General features: G+C 40.0%; 1 protein-coding gene across 19 annotated transcripts in view; it reads left to right on the top strand.

Moving 5' to 3' along the window:
- Window positions 1–24360, top strand: part of ZBTB20 (zinc finger and BTB domain containing 20) — a 798165-nt gene that overhangs the window by 286356 nt on the left and 487449 nt on the right. For 13 of the 19 annotated variants that reach the window (XM_061628379.1, XM_061628375.1, XM_061628370.1 and 10 more), the window contains 2 exons: window positions 14844–14902; window positions 17854–18162. The exons of 5 other annotated variants lie outside the window; for them this stretch is intronic. The gene's annotated coding sequence lies outside the window, so the exon portion shown is untranslated. The remainder of the gene's footprint in view (window positions 1–14843; window positions 14903–17853; window positions 18163–24360) is intronic. One more of the 19 variants, XM_061628363.1, reaches the window with a different exon arrangement.

The following is a 24360-nucleotide window of genomic DNA, read 5'->3' as shown; positions in this document are numbered from 1 at the left end:
GAAATTAGTGGGGATTTCAGACTTCCTAGAACTACATATAGCTACAAAACTGAAACAAGAGTAGAAATTAACAACAAATGGTGTGTTGGGATTCTGTAACAAATTGAATTGTTTCTCAAGAATTGCCCAAGCATTATGGGTGGTTTTACCATTAAGAAAAATCATTATCTAATTTGGTTATCTATTCTTTTTGTATTCCCCACTTTAGCCAGCAACATGTGAGAATTTTGTGCCCTTTTTATTATTAATGCTCACCTTATTTATATGGTTTATCTTCCAATGATTCTCATTACCTGCATGTAATATATAACTACCACAGCCTCATTAGATGATGAAGTAGGCTATTGCCTACTGAAGTCTGTGCCACAATAAAGTCACAGTTCAATGTGACAATTCTGACATAATGCATTTTTTCCTTATTTATTCTGGGAAAGGTGGAGGAAACTGGATTGTTCTAGACTAAGGCGTAAGGCCCATTGAACCCAATTGAGCTTATTTCTGAGTAGACATTTACTGGATTGCAGTCTAAGTCAGTGGTTCCCAATCTGGGGGCCGTGAAGGAATCCGGGGGCGTGCACTGCAGACGACACCTCCCCCTTGCCTCAAACAAGAGGGGAGGAGTTTTGCTGAAGTGGCAAAGTGTCTAACACATGGCAGATGCCGAAGGAGGATGAGGGTGTGGAGCTACCAGGAAGAAGAGGGGATTACTATCACCGACTCCCCTCTCCTCACACTGCCACTGCTGGTGATGCCCTTGCTCAGAATGAGAGGAGAGGGCTTTTCGTGAAGCAAAAAGAAGCAAGGCTGCAAGGAAAGGCTGCTTTCCCCTTCTTTCCTGGAAGCCAGCCTGCCTGTCTTTCTTGGCTCCTGCTTCACTGTCACCCCTTTTAAAAAATCATTCTTATTTGCGAGGTCATCTAGATCTCTCCTTCAGCCCAGACAGAGCCAAGAAGCATTGAGGAAGCACAGGACTTGCTCACCCTTCATTTCTGAGGCAAAGTGTGTGTGCCAGTGTCCCTCCTTTCTTCCACCTACACTCCACCACCACCCAATCTCTCTCTCCAAGACACTGCAGCAGTTGAGGGCTTCCCCCCTCCCACATGCCCGAATGCTTGCACAGCTGCAGGTGCTTGCAGGAGAAGCAGGTGTGTTTGTGTGTGTGTGTGTGTGCATGCACTGATCTGTCTTCTGCTCCGCTTTCATTCTCCAAGTGCACGCTAAACAAGCCATCAGTTCTGATGATCATCCCAAGGCCTAAAAGCACTAACCCTGCTCTTGAGCTGTGCACGTTGTCTGCAGTTCACAATCTAGTATCCCCATCACCAACATGTTGCTGCTTCTTGGTTATAAATAAAAAAGAAAGAAAGAAAAGTTCAGCAGGTTGGTTGAGGTTGGGATCCTAGTATTCTGTAGTGTAGTGGCAAATTCAGAAGTGCAGGGTCCTTCATGTTGATCACAGCCATGCCCCTCCCACCTTTTTGCTGTGGGGTTGAGAATAAGATCCTTGTTAATGCCTAGGAACCAATAACCACCAAAGAGGAGAGTGTTGGCACTGAGAAGAGTCTTCTCAGTGGCTGACTTGCCTTCTTTCACTCGGATTGCCTCCAATCAGCAGGAAAGAAGCATGTTAGAAGCTCTTCTCAGTGGCTAACACACTCCCTTTCATGCTGATTGACTCATAGGATGCTGGAGACATAGGGACCCTGCTCCCAAAAAAGTAAAGGGTCTAAGACCCCCTGAGACCCCGCACGACTACACCCCTGCTGGTGTTGCAGCAGAGATTTATTTATTATTTCATTTATATCCCACCTTTCCTTCAAGGTGCTGCACATGGTTCCCCCCTCTCCATTTTATCCTTACACCAACTCTATAGATAGGTCAGGCTGAGAGACTATGTCTGGTCCAAGGTCACCCAGTGGCCTTCCTGGCTGGGTGGGGATTTGAACCTGGTTCTTAACCCACTGGTGTTGGGAGACAGAACTGTACATCTTCAGACTGTTGGGGGGTGGGATCTCAATTTGATTGGACCTTTGCATTAAGAAAAGAAAGCAACACCTCCCTGTCTGCTGGGAGCTTTTAATGGAAAGGGATATTTGGAGATATGATTTTGCCACACACCATTTTTTCAATTAACAGAGACTAAAATTACAATTAGAATGGGGGGGGCAGTAAATTTTTTGAACTTACCAAGGGGGCCCGTACTCATAAAGGTTGGGAATCACTGGTCTAAGTGATTCAATTCATGTCCTCCTGAGTTCCTTTCAACTAAATATAACCTAGAACTTGTTCGTTGCCTTGAGAATTGTTACTTGGACTTACAAGTGATGTTTTGTCATGCATTGATGCTGAATTGCATTTATAGTTATGGGAAGGATTTTCTTTTTCCATCACACACTTAACCATGTTTTGGAAGTTGAAATGGATTTCTTAACTTAGATTTAACAAGCTCACTGATGATGGCAACCTCACAAAATTTGCAAGGATTCAGGCAGAAGGAAACTAGGGAGACAAAATTAGTTCATCCCCTCCTTTGAACACTGTCATCGCTACAAATTTTCATCATCCAAATATGTCTAAATGTATTTTTATTTTATTTTTTTGCATCCATTTGTTCTTTTTTAAATGCCCTGTGATTTTTTGTCCAGTGTGCAAACACTATGCAGACCAGAAGTCTGCTAAACTATTGCTCCAGACCTGGAAAGATTATCCCTTGCCTCAAGATATCTCACTGCAATAATTTTATGTAAAATTTCATTCACTGCAAATGTTGCAATGAATTTCCCCAATAGAAACAAAATATAAGTAAAGGCAAATTACTGGCTTCTAAAATAGTCATACTTAGCATACATTCCTTGTCCAATTCCCGATTTAATTAGTGCAGAATATTGTATTGTGTTTTGTTTTATTGTTATCCTCCACTTCCTTCAAGGAGCTGAGGATGGTGTGCAAGATTCTCTCCCCTTCCTCACTTTATTCCCTCATAACTTCTGTGAGGTAGGTTAGTCACCGGCCCAAGGTTCATGGCTAAGTAGGGATTAATGCAATTTGTTCAGTTTAATAATTTGACCTTGATTTGATTATGGAGGTCATTTTTTTACTTCAGCCTATAGCAACTTTCTGTTTATTCACCATAAGATATGACTACAGATTTCTGATGTATTGCTCAAGTCACATTGAGAATGTCGTGGCATGTAAAACTGTAACATATGATTGTGGTAAATAGATTTGTTATGAGTGATAATCCCAAGGTCTGAGGGGAGAAAAGCTTCCATTGTGTGTGTGTATTAACTCTTAGGTGAATCTGAATCCTTACTTCACATGTGTGTGTATAAATGTTACTTTATATACTAGAGTTCCCATGTAAAGGCTGATGAAAAAATGCTTCTGCATGGCACGGTCTTCTTGTGGGATTGCTATGCTCTTTTCAGCACTGGGTGAAGAACTTTTTTTTCTCCCAAGCTGTTCGATCTCCAAATAGCCGCCCTGGGCTCCTTATGGGAGGAAGGGAGGTATATAAAGTTAATAAATAAATAGTATAGTGCTCTTTTAGCTCCTTTGCCCCACTGTTATTCTCTGTTGCTGGTTTTATTTTGTTTTAGATTTCACATTTACATTTAATTGTTATAACTTGTGTTTTTAATTTCTGCTTGTAAACAACCTAGAGAGCCTTTGTCATTGTGACATATATAAATATATGCCACCCTGGGCTCCCACTGGGAGAAAGGGCAGGATATCAATCAATCAATCAGTCAATCAATCAAACAAACGAATAAATAAAACATTTGTAAACTTCTTCCCACATGTGCTGGTTGGGAGAGAACATCCACAGGAGTGCCAGTGGTCGTTATGAATATGTGGACTGACACAGAGACCCCCTGCATGTGCTCAGGCCGGCACAAACAGTCATAGATTTCCAAATGTTGCAGAACTATGTAGAACATTGCTAGCAGGAGCAGTTTTAAGCAGTTTCTGAAAGTCAGTTGTCAAATGTGAAGTGGACATAATTGCCACTAAGGAGGTAGTGACTAGACTGCAGTTAATACCTCATATTTAGTTACTTATTTATATTCTGCTTTTCATTCATGATAGAACTCAAGGTGGTTATATATGGGGCTGCCATTTAGCTGCTGACCAGATCCAAATCTGCTTAGTTTCAGCAAGTTTGTTTGTCACATGTGTTCAGGCCCAAGACTTCAGTTTTTCAGCTATTTCTCATTAATTTACAGGCACTCTTACTGGATCTAACATCAACCAATTTTGAATATTTGGTTGGTTTCAGATTTTGCTCCTAATGGTGGAGGGGAAGGGAAGTTACTTTTGCCATTTCCCCACTCCCTTTGGATTGCCAGGTGCCACCTTCCACACTGTTCTGGAGGGTTGGGGGACCCTCTGGAGCTGCCTGTTAAACTGTTCTGGGAGTTGCAGAAGAATGAGGAATCAGCAAAAATCACCTCATCTCCCCTAGTAGGATCCTTCCACTATATCATAGATGGAAAGAGACTCCTTCGTAATGCAGAACATATGTGTGGATCTCCTCCATTTGTAGGATCTTTTCTTGAAACCCTCTGCTGAAATGTTGTTCTCAATGCTTCCCCCACCCCAAAATATATTGAGCTAATTTTCTGTGCGTTAAATAAAAAGGCCTTCTCATGAGTGGCTTACCAGGAATGCAGCTAATAGGACAGATTAAATCACAGCCACTCCACTGGAATTAAGCACTCCCGAGTGCCTTGGAATATAAATATGTTTTATAAGCACTGAAATACCACTAATCTTGGCACTTGCCTAAGCTCAGAAGGGAGATGATTTCATAGAAAGGGCACCGCTATAGAAAAGGCCCTCCTCCTGGTTGCCGCTATACAGACCTCCCTAGGTTGTTGTCACAAGACAATCCAAAGTCTTTCCAACACAAAGAGCCAGACTTTCCTGGTAGCATAGAGATTATCAAATCCTGTCTTAAACCAAGATATGTATGAGCATTATGCACCCTTTGTTCTCTCCAGAGCTTGGAAGATTACTTTTAAAAAGTAATAAATTACAGTTATAATTACATGGCCCAAAAAGTAGTAATTGCCATTACAATTGCTCTGAAAATAACTGATTACTTTTGCTCAAAAGTAATCACTACAATTACATTTCATTTACTTGAAAAAAAACACCTACAAGATGCTGGCCTTGGCTGCTGCACATCTAAATACCCTCAAACAACATTAAAAATAAACACACACATACAGAGGTAGTAGAATAATTCTTTTTATCCATAAGATAGTAATAGTGGTCTCTTCACTGGTTCGGGAGGGGGGCAGAGGCCACTGCTCAGATCTTTGCACGTCAAACCAAGTGCAACCCCCCACTCAGCCAGCAAGCATAATCTCTCTCACTTAACCACCTCCCGGAACCTGCCCTGCCACCAACTAAGGGACACTCACCCAAGCAAACATTTTCCCCTGAGATGCAAAAAGGTTAAAATACTGCAAATGCAGCACAGCAGCGAGAGAGGGTGGTGGTGGCCACTTTGTGTGCCAAGTGCAAACACAGTATACACACACACACGTTGTCATCTTCCACCTCCACAATTCTTTATCTCCATTCTGCTGCTTCTGCCTCCTTTATCCATGTTCTTGCCCTCCAGCTCCTTTCTCCCTCCACTCCATTCTTCACCACCATAATCCATTTTTTAAAACAATTGTTTTCTCCACTCCACCCCGTCTCACTCTCCACCTCCTCCCTCATTGCCTCCTACCTACCCACAGAGCACAAGGGAAGAGCGATGCTGCACAGAAGCCCAGTTTGAGAAACATGATTTTCATCCACAAATCAAAGGCAGAAGACTTCCCCTGTCCCCCCCCAGTAATGCCCAAAAGTAATGCTGGAAACATTACAATTACTCCTCAAAAGTAATAAAATTACTCCTAGTTCTATTACAATCAAAATGTAAATGAATTATCCATTTGTTCCTAAAAAAAGTAATGAATTACAAGTAATTTGTTGCTTGTAACGGATTACTTCCAAGCTCTGGCTCTCTCTTTACTCTTCCCTTCGTGATATTGGGAACAGGCAACCTTGCATGCTGGCACTAGGGGACAGGGTTATACATGCTTTAGTACAGTTAAGGGAGAAGGGAAACTCTATAGTTTGTTGTGATGTAGCTTCCTGTTTGATTGTTGTTTTGCCCTCCCCATCCTCCTTGCTGTGCTGTATTTTTGAATTATCCTTTACCACATGAGCAAGCAGGTGTGAGGCTGCTTGCCAGAAGCTGAAAACCATGAACTGAAGTAACCTACTTTTCTTCTTTCTGATTTCCTCAGCTGTGCCTGTATCTCTGTATACGTGAAAAGGTCATGAGTAAACTCATTTTATATACTTATGCTGGAGAAAGCTTGTTTCATTCTGCTAGACTGTGGCCGACTGAGGGTGGAGGTGGGGCTGGTTATTGCTCATTCTGGTTTTTTTTTTTTTTTGCCAATTGCACTGTGCTAGAGATAAAACCATATAATTGTTTTATCCCATAAACCCCAAAACACAAAAGGGTGGGGCCAGCCAGGAAGCTGCAGGTTACTATAGCTTCCCATTATGTATGAATCATAACTAATTGTATTTAAGTGATATTATTTATTTATCCTTACATAAGCCACTTTGAGATCACTTAGTGATGAAAAGCAATATAAAACCATTTTAAAAAACAATGGTTAATGGCTTCCAAACAAACCAGTGTTCACTTCCAGATCTGGTTCGTTTGGAAGCCGTTAACAATAGTTCACATGTAATGCAAAACTATGGTTAATCGTTATTTCTGTGTTGGTTTCCCTTCACGCACAAAGAGAAGAGGAAAGTGGGAGCAAAGCTGCAACGTGTAGGCTCACGAAGCTCATGCATACATAAACCACATAGAGATTATTTTTTATTAAGTAGTCAAGAAATCTTGTTAAATAATAACATAAAATAAAATATCCTGGCATATTAATTTGATCATCTGAACATGGCCACTGTCTGCTGGATTTTGACTCATCGTAGATCAGTGCTATGCTATGCTTATTAAAATATAATTCACTAATAGGCAAAAAACCTTGCGGTTTAAGAACGTACCTTTAGCCAACAGATATTTCTATCAAACGTGGCCATGCTGGCTGGGGCTGATGGGAGTTGTAGTTAGGGTTGCCATATTGCCCAGTTAGCTGGGTTTTACCCGGATTCTTCGCGTGCCACCCGACGCCCGTTTAGCCCGTTAGGTGGCCCAGATTCTCAGCTTTAATTTTTTAAAAAAATTAAGTTTCTAGGTGGTCCGGTTCTCGAGATATACATAAAAACGTCAGCCCCCCCCGTTAATTTAAAAAAAAAACAAATCTGTCCTGTATAGGACTTCGTAGCTCAGTCTAACCTCCCCATTCAGGATGGCAGCCAATCAGTGTGAAGCCAGTTTGGTTGACCTGGGCAGTGTCTAGAAAACCTCATTGCAATGCCAGAAAATGATGGTTCCTCCCCCACCCCCATTTATCTGAAAATCTCATAAATTGGGTAAGTATATACATTTCAGTTTGTTTTCCTCTTGTGTGCAGGAGTCAGATCCTGGGCAGTGTTTTCAAAACCTTCCCAATACTTGCTTTTGTTGGGGGTAAAAGCATGCTAATCCCATATGCCCAGAGTAAATCCCATTGAATTCAATAGGACTTACTTTTGAGTAGACATGGTTATGAATGTGCTGTAAATTAATGGGACTTTTGAGTGAATGTAAAAAAGAATTGTGTTTGTGTTCTAACTATTTCTGTCCCCCCTCCAGTCCTATTTTAAAGCAAGTAGGCAGGTATTACAGTTTTTATTCTTTAGGAAACTAATACTGATTTTTTTAAACTAATACTGATTTTTCTGCAATGACCAACTGGTTTGACAATAAACTATTATATGGGCTGTATGTATTTATACATCTGCAGTGTGTGTTTGTGTGTATGGAGTCTTTCCAGCAACCCTGTGAGGTAGGGTTGGGAAACCAAGGCAACTCACAATAAGAAATAAATCCCTTTAAAATCCAATAACCATAAAGCAAGAATAAACTGTTGGAAAACAGCCTAAAGAGGCATGATTCTGAATTTTGGGTTGGGTGAATGAAGTTTATTTATTTATTATTTGATTTATATCCCGCCCTTCCTCCCAGTAGGAGCCCAGGGCAGCAAACAAAAGCACTAAAAACACTTTAAAACATCATAAAAAACAGACTTTAAAATATATTAAAACATCTTTGAAAATATTTTTTAAAAGCTGTAAAAAAACTTTTTTTAAAAAAAGAAAAGGCTAAAAAATATATTAAAAAGCAATTCCAACACAGACTCAGACTGGGATAAGGTCTCAACTTAAAAGAACAAGTTGAAAGAACAAGTTCCTTATCACTTGAGGCTGTAGTTCTCTGCACACTTCCCAGTTTGAGTAAGCCCCATTGAATACATTGGGACTTGCTTCTGAGTAAACAAACATCGGATTGCACTATAAATATAAAATATATTTACAGATTGTGTAATTCATAAACATATTTGATAGTCATGTTTATATAAATATTTCTTCATACTGTGTCCCAATAAGTATTTGATTTCACGCTATGAATCAGTGACCCACAATAGCATCTGTTAGAAACCACTGTGTTCAGACCTTGTAAGTTCAGGTCTGTGGCTTCTTTTATGGAATCAATCCATCTCTTGTTTGGTCTTCCTCTTTTTTTACCCCCTTCTGTTTTTCCCAGCATTATTGTCTTTTCTAGTGAATCATGTCTTCTCGTTATGTGTCCAAAGTATGGTAACCTCAGTTTCATCATTTTAGCTTCTAGTGAGAGTTCTGGTTTAATTTGTTCTAACACCCAATAATTTGTCTTTTTTGCAGTCCATGATATGCACAAAGCACTCCTCGAACACCACATTTCAAATGAGTTGATTTTTCTCTTACTTGCTTTTTTCACTGTCCAACTTTCACATCCACACATAGAGATTGGCAATACCATGGTCTGAATGATCCTGGCATTAGTGTTCAGTGATACAGCTTTGCATTTGAGGACCTTTTCTAGTTCTCTCATAACTGCCCTCCCCAGTCCTAGCCTTCTTCTGATTTCTTGACTATTGTCTCCATTTTGGTTAATGACTGTGCCAAGGTATTGATAATCCTTGACAAGTTCAATGTCCTCATTATCAACTTTGAAGTTACATAAATCTTCTGTTATTACTTTAGTCTTCTTGACGTTCAGCTGTAGTCCTGCTTTTGTGCTTTTCTCTTTAACTTTCATCAACATTCGTTTCAGATCATTACTGGTTTCTGCTAAGAGTATGGTATCATCTACATATCTTAAATTACTGATATTTCTCCCTCAATTTTCATACCTCCTCATCTTGGGCCAATCTCGCTTTCCATATGATGTGTTCTGCATATAGATTTAACAGAAAGGGTGATAAAATACTGCTGTCTCACACCCTTTCCGATGGGGAACCAATTGGTTTCTCCATATTCTGTCCTTACACTAGCCTCTTGTCCAGAGTATAGGTTGCGCATCAGAACAGTCAGATACTGTGGTACCCCCATTTCTTTTAAAACCGTTCCATAGTTTTTTGTTATCTACACAATCAAAGACTTTGCTGTAATCTGTAAAGTAATCTTCTGAAATACCTTGGTCCATTCCATTATCCAGCGTATGCTTGCAATATGATCTCTGGTGCCTCTTCCCTTTCTAAATCCAGCTTGGATTTTTTTTTTCCGGAGAGCCGGTTGTTAAATATTTACCAGCACACCACTGCCTATAGTCCACAGATATTTCTATCAAACTTTAAAAAGCAGGGAAATTGGGCAGCTATAGTGAATGCACGAGAGGAGCAGGAGACCTGACCTCCTCTCTGAGATATTGTACTGACCTACAAAGTTGTCAAAATGCAAACACAATTTGGGTTGGTCTTTCACAGTCCAATCCACTTCCTGCGTAGCTTGGAAGAATTTGGTAACGTGCCTCTGAGCACATTGCTACTTTAGCTATGACTGTAGCTGTTGGAAAAAGAGGATGCATGTTTTCAGCCTGCTATGTTTAAACTACTTTATTTAAGGCAAGGTGTTCATGATCAATTAAAAACATAGAGCATACGTAGAATTTTGCTAGAATATATTTCACTTCCCACTGTTTTATCTTGTGCAAATTGAGACACTTCTGAGGTCCACTGGAGACTATTTTGCAGAAGTCAGTGCCATTATTCCACAATTATGTTTGGAGTTTTTTTTAGTGTACATTTTGCAAAGCGTTGCTGTACTTCACATATTCATAGAAATAAAAGCAAAATAAAATGATTTCCTATAGGAAACTTCACTAAAATTGCAAAGTCAGACATATTTAAAGTGATCATCTGAACTATATCAACTGTCTTAATACTGTTGCTTCGTCCCTGCTAAAACAAGATCAGCACAGCACGTCTTCTTTCTATTATTTGGGCTGATTGCAGGTGTTGCCACCACTCACCATATGCTCAGAGGCACATGTTACCAAATTCTTCCAAGTTTTTTGCCTATTAGTGAATTTCCCTGCTATTTAATCCGGGAGGTAAGAAATGGGATCCTGTGCAAGTTTGCTGAGAATGGATTGATCATTTGCATGCTTATTGAGTTCAGTGAGATTTACTCCCCTGCAATCATGCTTAGGATAGGTGAAACTGACCACAGGGAATGGGGAAGGGAAGAGGAGGGAGGGATTGAAAGGCAAAGGGAAGAACTGGGATGGGAGCAGGCAGGTGGGGGAGGAGAGAAGAAGGACAGATGTGATTATTTGCATGTTTATTGAGTTCAGTGGGATTTACTTCTGTACAATCATGCTTAGGATAGGTAAAACTGTAGGTAAAACTGACCGGGGGGGAGGGACGGAGGGCTGAAATGGGCAGGGGAGGAGGAAGGAGGAAGAGGGGAGGGGAGGAGGAAGGGAGAGGAAAGGGGAAGGAGGGGAAAGGTCTGATCATTTGCATGCTTATTGAATTCAATCAGATTTACTCCTATGCAATCATGATTAGGAATGGTAAAACTGACCATGAAGAAGGGGAATGGAGCATATTGGAGGAGGGCAAAGGTAGGGGGAGGGGAGGTTTGATCATTTGCATGCTTATAGAGTTCAGTGGTATTTACTTCTGTGCAATCATGCTTAAGATAGGTAAAACTGACCATGGGGAGGGGGAAGGGGAAGGAGGGGATTGGAAGGGGAGGGGGAGGGAGGGGGGAGGGGAAAGAAAGGGGGAGAAGGGGCAAGAGGGAGAGGATAGGGGTGAGGGTCAGTTTGGTCATTTGCATACTTTTTGAGTTCAATGGGATTTATTTCTGTGCAATCATGTTTGAAAATGGAAATGGACTGCCTTCAAGTTGACTGGAATTATGGTGACCCTTTGAATAGGGTTTTCATGGTAAATGGTATTCAGATGTGGTTTTACCATTGCCTTCCTCTGAGGCTGAGAGGCAGTGACTGACCCAAGGTCACCCAGTGAGCTTCATGGCTGTGTGGAGATTCAAACCCCAGTCTCCCAGGTCGTAGTCGAACACTGACCTGGGGGAGGGGCAGGGAGGGGCAGTAGGGAAGCCCCTTTCCTTTCCAAAAGGAAAACATTGTGAACAGTATCATTGCTTTTCAGCGTTTCCCCCACCTTTTTATTCTACAGCAGGCACATGTAGCCTCCCACTAGGGTTGCAAGGTTCATGGCCTGAGAATGATCCTGTATCTTCAGGAGAAGAGAATGTCAGCCAAGTGCAGGTGTTCTTGCAACACTGTAATGGGAAAAACCACAAGATGGAATTCTCTCTTCCCCCTGCACAACTTTTAAGGATACAGAAGAGCTCTTGGAGGCTGGGCCTGGCAACCCTACCTCCCACCCAAATTTAAAACAAAGCTGTCCCTGGCCACATCCACACCAGGTCTCTATTACACTTTGGGCAATCATTATTTATTTATTGTATTTATATACCGCCCCACAGGGCTGTGGAGTTGGTACACCAAACCTTCGACTCCGACTCCTCTATTTTTATTTGTCAATCAAAATTTATTTTGAAGCCGGAGGGGGAGTTGGTACTTTTCTACCAACTCCACCCAAAATTGCTTCCGACTCCGACTCCACAGCCCTGCCGCCCCATAGCCGAAGCTCTCTGAGCGGTTTACAATAACTAAAAACATTAAAAACAAATACACAAATTTAAAACTACTTAAAACACGATTTAAAACAATTTATCATGGCTTCTCTCAAAACCATGGCTCAAAGCCAATCATGGGTTTTCTCAAAGAATCCTAGGAAGTGTAGTTAGTGAAGGGTACTGAGAGTTGCTAGGAGACGCCCTATTCCTCTCACAGACCTTCGATCAGAGTGGCTGACTGTTAAACCATTCTCTCAGGGGAATAGGAGTCTCCTCTCAGCACCCTTCACAAACTATACTTCCCAGGATTCTTTGAGGGAAGCCATGACTGTCTCAAGTGAAATCAAGTCTGGTGTGGGTGTGGCCCCCTGATTAGCCAAGCCCAGCAACTGCGATGCTTTTAGAACACTGACAGTTGGTTCTTACTGAGCATGCCCTGCATTATTATTGGCTTCCAGCCAAAATTTCTTAAATTAATTAAAAATCAGCCAGACATTTTTTAAAACTTTTAAACTGCAGAAGATGAAGGTCAGAGTATGGGGCAAGGTCAGTATTAGGATTACAGGTACTCTGTGAACATGGCTGATTTTTAATGAATTTCAACAGATTATGAGAACTCAGAGAAAAAAGTCTAAAAGGGCTCTGGGTTTTTTTCTCTCTGTAGACTTTGAACTCTTTATTCTCTCTGACTGTTTTGTGTATCGCCATGAAAATTGACAGGGTTGTTAAGCAAGCGTTTCTGAGTTCAGGACTGTAAGTTTGCTAAGGTTTTATTTTGAAATGAGCTTATGGGAAGCCTCAGAATGGCATGGGGGTTATTTTCAATTTAACGTTGCGGAATGCAAAAAAACCCACGCTGGCTATAGTATACAGCCACTCTTGTGGCTGTATAAACAGAACAAAATGGCAGAATTTCTTTAAAAATGATTGGATGATAATATTTCTGCCATTAGATGAGATTTTAACAAAAGAAGGGTAACCACAGCGTAACATAATTTATGAACCCATCTTTGTGACATATCTGCTGCTAATTTCTGCTTGCTGTTCTGAAGACTGAAAAATCAGTTTCTTCTGTGAAAAAAAGATGAGGAACTCATTCACTCTAAGATTAAGAGACCTGACAATTTTAGTAATATATATAAACTTAAATGTTATTTTTGCTGTCAATGTATTTTTTTTAAGTCATGACTATCAAACCTTTATAACTGATATGATGAGAACATAAACAGTATTATGTCACTTGAAAAGGACAATTCTTTCAGAGAATATAGATTCTATGAAAGATTTAAGGGAGTTGTACAGTCTCTCTCTTGTTTGGCCAAGTATCTTCATAGAGACCAATTCTATCCAGTGTTTTGAAAATTGTTTCAGAGAGAATGTGGAAAAGAAAGCCTAAAAGATAGCTGTGTTGATGTCATATCCTTGTCTACCCCACCCCCCAGTTTAGGTTTGGAATTTTTTGAGTCACACTAGCAACAATCTAATGTTTGGTCCCAAAGCAACAAGTTAAATTATTTGTTTTAGCTGACAGATACGGTTTTCCAAGTATAATAAGATCTAGATGTGTCTAGCAAAATACTAATAGTGGGTCTTGAGTTTAAAACTTAATTTTACATTCTGGGGATGCTCTACTGATACAAATGTGATACCAATTTTATAGTGTTAAGCTCAGTATATTGGTAGAAAAGCCAGTATGCTTTTTATCATAGGATAAATTTAGCAAGGTGCAAATGTCATCCTTTCACTGTTCTGTGCAGGGTGAATTTGGAGCATAACACACCCTATATTTCACATAAAGTTCTGATTTGATTAAGAGGAGGAAAAACCTGGAGCCAGAAGCCCAAAATGATGGGAGTTCCACTTATGGAGCACCACTACAGAGAAGGCCTTATTCTGTGTCATTGCACAGCAAACCACACCCACCAATGGGATAGTGAGAAGCCCCTTCCGCCAATAAGAGCCTGAGTCAAGCTTTGTTAATGTCTCTCCCCCCCCAGGGCTGGTTTTAAAGGGCAGCAAGGTGGGGCATGGCCCGAGGGCCTCTGGAGCTACGGGGGCCCCCTCAGCTGCCCCTCCACTCCCCTTCCACGATCCGTGGCCCCCTGACACCCCCCACCTACCTGTCCTGTCTTTTACCATTGCCCTTAATGAAGATGGCGGCTGCGGTTTCCCTAAGGTACTGAAGCCCCTGCTGCCATCTTAGTTGATGGCAAAGATGCGTGCACGTAGCATGCATGCATGCCATCAACAAAGATGGCGGCAGAGGCATTATCCCCTTAGGGAAACTGCGGCCACCATCTTCATTAAGGGCAATGGTAAAAGACAGGAGACAGGTAGGTGGGGGGCTGCGTGCGTGCGTGCGTGCACATGCCGAGGCCCAGGGCAAGCTGATGCCGAAGGGCCCCGGCATGCCTGGAGCCGGCCCTGCGCCCCCCACATCTTGTTGTTTCCTGTGAACCACTCTGGCAGCAGCAATGTTTGTTTCCCAGGATTCACTGTATATTGTGTTGTTTGGGGGGTCATTGTAGGGAAAAACTGAGTGTAATTCTTCCCTGAAATTCCTAATTTGTGTGTGATTTTGACTGGGAAAATGGGCCACCAGAAAATGGGTTTTTACCTGTCTCTCACATGTTGCTGGTCTGATCAAGTTTAGAACCTTCCTCTCCACGCAGTTGCAGTAAAGTGAAAACAAAATAAATGAGAGATGCTTCATGTTTTCCTCACAGGTCTGCTTCAGCTTTGGTGTGGAAGAAGCAAAACTATATTCTGGGTTTTACACCTTAAAGTAGGTACAAAAAATAACTCAATTTATAGCAAGTTTTTTTTTTTTTTTTTCAATAATTTTTATTCAGATTTTCATAAAACATACAAGGCAAAATCATAAAACATTCAAAGACAAAAAACAAAATCAAAAATAGTTAAACAAAAAGAAAAAAAGAGAAAAAAAAACAAAACAAAAATAAAAAAAAATAAAAAATAAAGAGTAAAATATTGACTTCCCATTTGTCAAAGATCAAATCAGTCATAAGTCTATAATACATAACAATCCTGTCCCTTAAGTCATATTATAAAATCACTTTCCTCCAGTAGTTATCTTACTTAATCATCAAATCTCATAAACATTACTTTATTCTTTCCACAAAAAGTCAAAGAGAGGTTTCAATTCTTTAAGAAATATATCTATCAATTTTTTTTTCCAGATAAGCATATCGATTAATCCATCTCATTACTAATTATGATAATCTTATTGTCATAACCATAGTCAAAATAAACATTTCAATTAATCCATCACATCAGAATCTGTTAGGTTCAATAATTTCAGTAGCCATTGTTCTATTATCTCTATTAGTTCCATTTTCCATCTTCCATCTTCAGTAGTCTTGTTAAGTCCAGTAATTTCAATATCCAATCTTCCATTATCAGTATTCCATAATAATCTTGCTGTCAAAGCCATAGTCATATAGTAAGAGTCTGATGGGGATTACCTCTATCCCAAATATTTTCTTGCCATCCATTCTGAATAGGTTGCTGAAATACTGCTGTAAAATCATATCTCTGTTCTTTTTTTCAAAATACACTGGGTCATCTCTTAAAAGTTTTTCCATTGTCACATGGCTGCAGTTAATTCCATAGATTTTCTCTATATTGGGCTCCATCACATCATTCCAGTCCAGAAGATTATCCATGCCATTGATAACTTTATCTCTAGAATCTTCATTCATTTCTTCAGAGATAACATTGAGTTCCAAACAATAGATTTTATTTCTAAAGTCCATAGACTCCAAATCTTGTTCCTGTTCCACGTTGGTTCCAATCTCCGGGATCTCCTCTCTCACAGGGACCCCTATTCCAGTCTCCAGGGTCACCTCTCTCACAGGGACCCCTGTTCCAATCTCCGGGGTCTCCTCTCTCACAGGGACCCCTTCCAGGGTCACCTCTCTCACAGGGACCCTTATATCTTTAATCTCCTGCTTCATTTTACTCAATTCAATTTTCATTATCTCAATCTCATCCATTATTTTCTGAAACATAGTTATTTCCAGATTTTCAGCCACTTTCTTAATTGCCATTTTAAAAGAAAAATATAGGAAAACCACTTCTTATTTCAGCAACAATTGGGTTAATACTCCAAACTTGGTGACATCACAGTATAAACAGAGCAGACAGCCTTATCTCTCCAATAGTTAAGTAAACAAAATGCAGTTCCCAGGATCGAAACAATTAATGGCAATCGTCAAGAAACAGATTCGTCAAAATAAAATAGACCAAAAAGAGAGTAGTCTCAAAACAGTATAATATTTTTCAAAATAAAAATCTGGAATAGAAATCCCTCTTCTGTGTATATCTTTAGAATGCAAATCCAGGACAGCTTTTTGCAACAAAAACAGAGATAAGCTATTAATTAGTGCGTAGCAGAGAGAAGTTATGGCTCCCCAGTGAGATGTCAAAAACTGATCAATCTGGCAAATCTCTTTTAAACAGCAACAATTTAAGTCAAGTAAAAGAAAAATATAGAAAGAAGGGTGCTTGCCTGTTAGTGCGTTCTCTCTTAGAAGATAAGGTGAACGTTCGCTTTATCAGATAGAGCTTGCTGTTAAAAATCCGTCCCACCTCCGTCGGCTGGACCTCGTCCCATAAATTAATGAGATCTGGTCGTCCCAACAAAAATAGGCTTTGAGGTTAATCTCTTCGTTTCTCCCTACCCGGGAGAAGTTTAATCAGTCAAAAAAAAAAGAAAAAACTGACTGATATATCTGAATAAGCTTCTTTTGAGGCAGGAGCCCGTCTCAAAAGCAGGCACAGGCTAAGTCACCCTTCCCGGAAGTCCAATTTATAGCAAGTTTTTTGAGTTATCTCTTGTGCTGTTGATTAGACCGAGGCATAGACTAATAGAAAGTTGTTTCATGCCTGTGACTGAATGGTGTTTGGGGATCTTTTTCAAGTTGGCCACTTAATGCTTCACCTGCAGAACCAAGATGTCATGGATCTTTTATTCCTGCCTTCTGTTTATTTTGCACAGAAAGTTTAATCATAGGATTCTCTGTATGATTGGCATTAATGATATATGTTGCATCTTCATAAGTAGATTTTTCTGCCCTTTCCTTATTTTATTCCTGTGCCAAATAGGATGGCATTTGAATTTTGTAAAATTGCTTTGGACTTAAAATAATTAATTAATAATCATGGAGAAAGTGAAAAGATGCAGTTAGCACACAGATACTTAACAATGTGGATGCAAAGTGAAGATAATGGTAGACCCAGCACGTAAGTTTCTGATTTTACCTGTCATTTGACAGAGCATATTATAGTTAATGTTAGCAAGCATTATTGCTGTATTTTTAGTTCTTTATTTAAATTGTCTTATGCAATCTAAACACAGATCCTTAGCTGGTGTCAGCACAACTTCAGCTGAAGTCAATGGAGTGATGCCAGTTTATATAAGAAAAGGATCTGAGCTAAGCTCTTTATTATGACTTACTAGAACGGACTGTACTCTGTGCTGGGCATTTGTGTGCTGGGAGTTCAAAGTACATAGGAATGCATGAAACATTTTCCTCATTTTCATTTCCAAGCTTCAAGAACGAAAAGATATAGCTTGTGAAATTCAAGCTACAAACAGGATGCACATTTATTAAAGTTTCAGACTATTATTTGAGATTCATATGGTTGGAATTTTGCTTGATTAAAATTACATTAACCCCAACATTGTTATTTTTAAAATCTTTAATTCATCAGCCTTGTGACCTGGATGCTGCCTGTCGAGGGAGTGGCTACTCTCCCTCAGCTCTAGTCCTGAACTTAGAAGCCCAGAGGAAGGAGGCAGCAGTGGAGACTGCAATTCCACCACCATGTTGGATGGTGCTACGGGCCCTTCACTTCCTTTTGTGTTAAAGGGCCAGAAGCCCTTAAGGCAACTGGCAGATAAATAGCTGTGGGAACATTTTAGAAGTTTTGGCTCTCTCTCAGCACTGATGGGATGTGGACACAACATAGTTTTCCACTTTTCTACTCAACTGTGGGCATTAGCAAACATCAGGAAAACAGGTGAGCAACTAATTGTAACCCTGACACAAGTCACTGAGAAAACTCTCTTCCAATAATGGAAAGACAACACTGCACTTTGTCACTTTAGTAATAATACCAGGGGGATATTGTTTTTATGAGACTTCACAGAGCTATACTTAATAATCCCTTAAAGTGATGTAGATTTGCATGTGCATTTCTGTAATTAGTTTTATTAGCATGTCTGTGCTTAGCCCTGTGATTTGGTTGATTTTTAAATGTTAGTGATGATATTTGTGGGACAGAAGAATTCTACAGTATAATTTCGTTTCTGGCAACCTTAAAATATTAGTTGGAGGCTCTTTGGTTTGTTTTTAAATTATTTTTAAAGTATTGTTTTTGTAGGTTTGTTATTTGCCAAACTGGGCTCCTTTGAAAGGAAGGATGGGATTAAAATCAAATATATAAAGCAATAAAACAATAAACTTAAAATTTTGTGGACCCATTGAAATCAACGGAGATGACCAACTTAGACCCATTAAGTTACTGTGAATAGAACTTAGTTAGATACAACCCTACACTTTTAAATTGAATTAAATTTAAATGAAGCTGCTAGTTACACATCATCATATATAATCTTTTATATGAACAATATTTTATGCTGCTTATTTCTAAACATGCCTTGCATTTTGTATGTGTGTACTAGCCATGTGAAGTGTGTATGGAGTAATGGTGGTAATGGAGCAGTCCATAGTTAGAATGAACCATCAGTAGAGCCCCTGAACGGATCTCTGTTTATCACTGTACTATCAGAACCTCTCTAAACTAGCTCCAGAATGTTGTGAAAACACTGATCTGAAGAGGCAATCTAAGGACAATCTCAGTATGGCATGCCTATCCATGTCTTTATTCAGATCTCTTAAGGTTCATCTTTTCATTTTCATCTCTGATTCTTCAGAATTTTCCACATCAACTGTTACTAAAAACCAGAGCTTGGAAGATTACTTTTAAAAAGTAATAAATTACAGTTACAGTTACATGGCCCCCAAAAAGTAGTAATTACCGTTACAATTACGATTGCTCTGAAAGTAACTGATTACTTTATTTTTCCTCCAAAGTAATCACTACAATTACATTTCAGTTACTTTTAAAAAGCGCCTACAAGGTGCTGGCCTTGGCTGCTGCACATCTAAGTAGCCTAAAACAACATTAAAAATAAACACATACAGAGGTAGTAGAATAATTCTTTTTATCCATAAGATAGCAATGGTGGTCTCTCTGCTGGTAAGGGTGGTGGGGAGGGAGGCTGAAGCCACTACTCAGATCTTTGCACGTCAAACCAAATGCAACCCCCCCTCAGCCAGCCAGCATAATGTCTCTCACTTAACCACCTCCCAGACCCTGCCCTGCCACCAACTAAAGGACACTCACCCAAGCACACATTTTCCCCTGAGATGGAAAAAAGTTAAAATACTGCAAATGCAGCACAGTAGCCAGAGAGGGTGATGGAGGCCACTTTGTGTGCCAAGTGCAAACACAGTATTTCCACACACACACACGTTCTCATCTTTCACCTCCACAGTTTTTTATCTCCATTCTGCTGCTGCCTCCTTCTCCTATATCCATGTTCTTGACCTCCGGATCCTTTCCCCCTCCACTCCATTCTTCACCACCATTATCCGTTTTTTAAAATAATTGTTTTCTCCACTCTACCCCGCCTCACTCTCTGCCTCCTCCCTCGTCACCTCCTACCCATCCACAGAGCATGAGGAAAGAGCAACACTGTGCAGAAGTCCAGTTTGAGGCACATGATTTTCATCCACAAATCAGAGGAGCAGAAGACTTCCCCTGCTCCTCCCCAAGTAATGCCCAAAAGTAATTCTGGAAACGTTACAATTACTCCACAAAAGTAGTAAAATTACTCCTAGTTCTATTACAATCAAAATGTAAAGGAATTACCCACTCGTTACTCAAAAAAGTAATGAGTTACAAGGAATTCGTTACTTGTAACTAGTTACTTCCAAGCTCTGCTAAAAACTACACATTGAGAAACAGTGTGCAGATATATATATATATATATATATATATATATATATATATATATATATATATATATGTATTCACGAATAGGCAAAAAACCTTGCGGTTTAAGAATGTACCTATAGCCCACAGGTATTTCTACCAAACTTTAAAAAGCAGGGAAATTGGGCAGCTATAGTGAATGCACCAGGGGAGCAGGAGACCTGACCTCCTCTCTGAGATATTGTACTGCCCTACAAAGTTGTCAGAATGCAAACACAAGCTACACAGGAAGTGGATTGGACTGTGAAAGACCAACCCAAATTGTGTTTGCATTTTGACAACTTTGTAGGGCAGTACAATATCTCAGAGAGGAGGTTAGGTCTCCTGCTCCCCTGGTGCATTCACTATAGCTGCCCAATTTCCCTGCTTTTTAAAGTTTGGTAGAAATATCTGTGGCCTATAGGATCATTCTTAAACCGCAAGGTTTTTTGCCTATTTGTAAATTTCCCTGCTTTTTAATCCGGGAGGTAAGAAATGGGATCCTGTGCAAGTTTGCTGAGAATGGATTGATCATTTGCATGCTTATTGAGTTAAGTGGGATTTACACACACACACCAGGCAATCATGCTTAGGATAGGTGAAACTGACCACAGGGGATAGGGAAGGGAGGAGGGGGAGGAGGGAGGGGTGGAAAGGCAGAGGGGAGGACTGGGATGAGGGGAGAAGAAGGACAGATGTGGTCGTTTGCATGTTTATTGAGTTCAGTGGGATTTACTCCCATGCAATCATGCTTAGGATAGGTAAAACTGACTGGGGAGGAGGGACAGAGGGCTGGAGTGGGCAGGGAAGGTGGAAGAGGGAAGAGGGGAGGAGAAAGGGAGAGGAAAGGGGAAGGATGGAAAAGGCAGGTCTGATCGTTTGTATGATTATTGAGTTGAATCGGATATGCTCCTATGCAATTATGATTAGGATAGGTAAAACTGACCAGGCTGGGCCTGCCAACCAAGACGTCTTCTGTATCTTTCACAGTTGGGTAGGGGGAAGGGACAATTCTACCTTGTGGTTTTTCGCATTACAATGTTGCAAGAACACCGGCACTTGGCTGACTTTCTCTTCTCCTAAAGATACAGGATACGGTTCCTCCGTGAATGAATCTGTCATCCTGGCATCTCTTTTATAGAGTTCTTCAGTGCATTGCTTCCATCTTCCTTTTATTTCATCTCGGTCATTCAGTGTGTTCCCCTGTTGATTATTCAACATCCCTACTGTTGGTTTAAATTTCCCTTTCATTTCTCTAATTGTTTGGAACAGGGCTCTTGTTCTACCCTTTTTGTTGTCCTCTTCTATTTCTATACAGTAACTATTGTATAGTTCTCTTTATCCCTACGTACTAGTCGCTGTATTGTTGCTTTTAGGGTTCTGACCGTGTTTCTATCTCCTTTTGCTTTCTTCTCTCTTTAACCATGTTAAGAGTTTCTTCGGTCATCCATTGAGGTCTTTCTCTCTTTTTAACTAGAGGTATTGTCTTTTTGCATTCTTCCCTGATAACGTCTCTGACTTCATTCCATAGTTCTTCTGGTTCTCTTTCAACTAAGTTGAAAGCCTCAAACCTGTTCCTTATTTGATCATTATATGCTTCTGGGATGTTATTTAAATTGTATTATGACTGCTTTGTTCTTCTTCTTTAGCTTTACTCTGATTTTCGATATGACCAGTTCATGATGTGTACCGCAGTCTGCTCATGGTCTTGTTTTTGCAGAAAGTATGGAACTTCTCCATCTTCTGCTACCAATTATATAATCAATTTGATTCCTATATTGACCATTTGTCCACATGTACAGTCATCTTTTCGGTTGTTCAAAAAATGTGTTGGCAAGAAACAAATTATTGGCTTCACAGAATTCAGTAAGTCTTTCTCCTGCTTCATTTCTGTCTCCTAGGCCCCATTTACCCACAATTCCTAATTCTTCTCTGTTCTCTACTTTTGCATTCCAATCCCCCATGATTATCAGCACAACTTCTTTTGGCGTGTGATCAATTTCTTCCTGTACTTCTGCGTAAAATCTCTCCAATTCCTCTTCTTTTGCATTTGCCGTTGGAGCATAGACTTGGATGATGGTTATGTTGATAGGTTTCCCGTTTAATGTCATTGATATAACTCGCTCAGACCTTGCGTTGTAGCTCCCAATTGCTAGAAATACTGCTATGTACACTACAGTTAGCTAGCTGGCTGGCTGGACACTTAGGCTTAATTTCTGATTTTCCCAATATGTGCTGCACAGCATGAGGCCTTTTTAGGGTTTCTGGACAGAAAAATCAACCCAGCAACCAGTAAAAAAAATCCAATTGCTTTCCACAATTAGTTTCCAGCTGCTTAGTTTGTTCTTTATATGTTGTTGTTGTTTGTCCTTCCTCTTTTTCTATTCCCTTCTGTTTTTCCCAGCATTATTGGATTGGCTGACAGGAAGGAAAATCTAAAGTCCAGAAAAAAGACTAGAAGAAGGGACTCTCAAGGAGGAGTTAACAAACATACCGTATATAATTTATTTTGTCTCTGTCCTTCCCTAAACTTGTAGTATGGATAAGTTTGTTTTTCCGGTGAAATCTAAAACTGAGATACCTAATGCAGCCTCAAAGCGAAGCTCAGGAGCTCACTGTAGTTACCAAAGTAGTTCAGTTCATGAAGAATCAAAACACAGGGACAGACAACAGGTGAAAAGGGACTATAGCTCTAAGTAAAGTCACACTTCTGAGTCTGGTATTCTTGGGGATCTCTAAAAAAAGGGTGAGACAATTTAACAGATTAAACTTCATTCATATAAGTTAACACACACTCTAGATGATGAGTGATGAGGAAGGTCACTGCCTTTCCCTTCCCCTAGCCTGGCCCTCACATCCTGTCCACCAGTGGTGGTGGGGGATTGACTGCTCTATCCCAAATATCCCACCTAGAAATGTGGCTGCCCCATCTAACAAGGAAGGTTGTCTACAGGGCTGCATTAGATTGATTGCAAGTCACTTTGGGTTCACTTTTCTGGAAAAAAGTGACTAACAAATTAAATAAATAATAAGATTGGATTGCCCATTGGATGCTTGTGCAGTTGAGTAAAGAGGAAGGTACAGATGCCAATTGCCCTGTTGACACTTAGGCAACATTCTAAAGGCTATTTGAGTAGCTCAGAAACTTGGTCATTTGGACCGCCCCTGCTGCCAGTTAAGCTTATAATACTATTCTGGCTACCACAGCTCAAAATTACTGTATGTGAAAACAGCAGATAAAGCATCTGTACATATATTGATCTGGTTTCTGGACAATTATATTCTGTCTTTATCCAGTCCGAAGAAATATACGTTATGGAGAAAGACAATTCATGACTGGAAGAGTACCATTTACATCCATAAAGCACTGAAAAGAAAATAATAGTCACTTGCTCATCCCCTTCTTGGAACTTGCTGTAACATAGCGATGGGGAACCTGTGGCTCACCAGATGTTCTTGGACCCTAATTCCTTTTAGCCCCAGCTGAAATTCTCGAAATCTAGAGGTAACCTAATGATGGATCCACTGAATTGGGCCTTAAATGACTTAGTATGTATACATGAGAAAGTCACCTATATACAACAACCATATGCTTTATTGATTTTAATGACAGAAAATTTTTTACTCTGTATATGCATACCGTGTTGTGGGATATGGGAGTGGAGTTTTGCATTAGAAGGACTTCAAAAGGCCAATTTTTTAAAAAAACTAATAACCAGTGTGAAAAACGTTGCATCTTTTATTTAAAAATAAACAATGGGAACAACTTTGGAAATGCATGTTGATCTGATGCTATTTTTGCAAGTTAGACAGATGTGCACAAACCACCCATCACCTGTTTGTTCAAGACTAGCTATCAAATGAGAAATCTGCAGATTTTGGATTTTCAAATCCCAGCACTCATAGCAATGATAATAAGCTACCTTTTGATTAATCCTGCCCTAGACTTCAGCCGAAAGATACTGCAGTTTAATTACTGAGTGAAATCTACTTTGTCTGATCTGCCGGTCTGCACTGTAATTTTGTAATATAATCAGCAGCATTCTTGACTGAAGCTCTAAGGCTATGAAGTCCGAGGACCCATTTGACCAGGATGAAGAAAATAATGTTCAAACAACCACTAGCCTTAGTGTTTTAATTAACAAAATATTGTTTCTGTTTTCTAGCTATATTGGTCTT

This window comes from Rhineura floridana, chromosome 5, assembly GCF_030035675.1.
Source record: "Rhineura floridana isolate rRhiFlo1 chromosome 5, rRhiFlo1.hap2, whole genome shotgun sequence".
Classification (NCBI taxonomy): Eukaryota; Metazoa; Chordata; class Lepidosauria; order Squamata; family Rhineuridae; genus Rhineura; species Rhineura floridana.
This window is presented reverse-complemented; position numbering and strand designations above follow the sequence as displayed.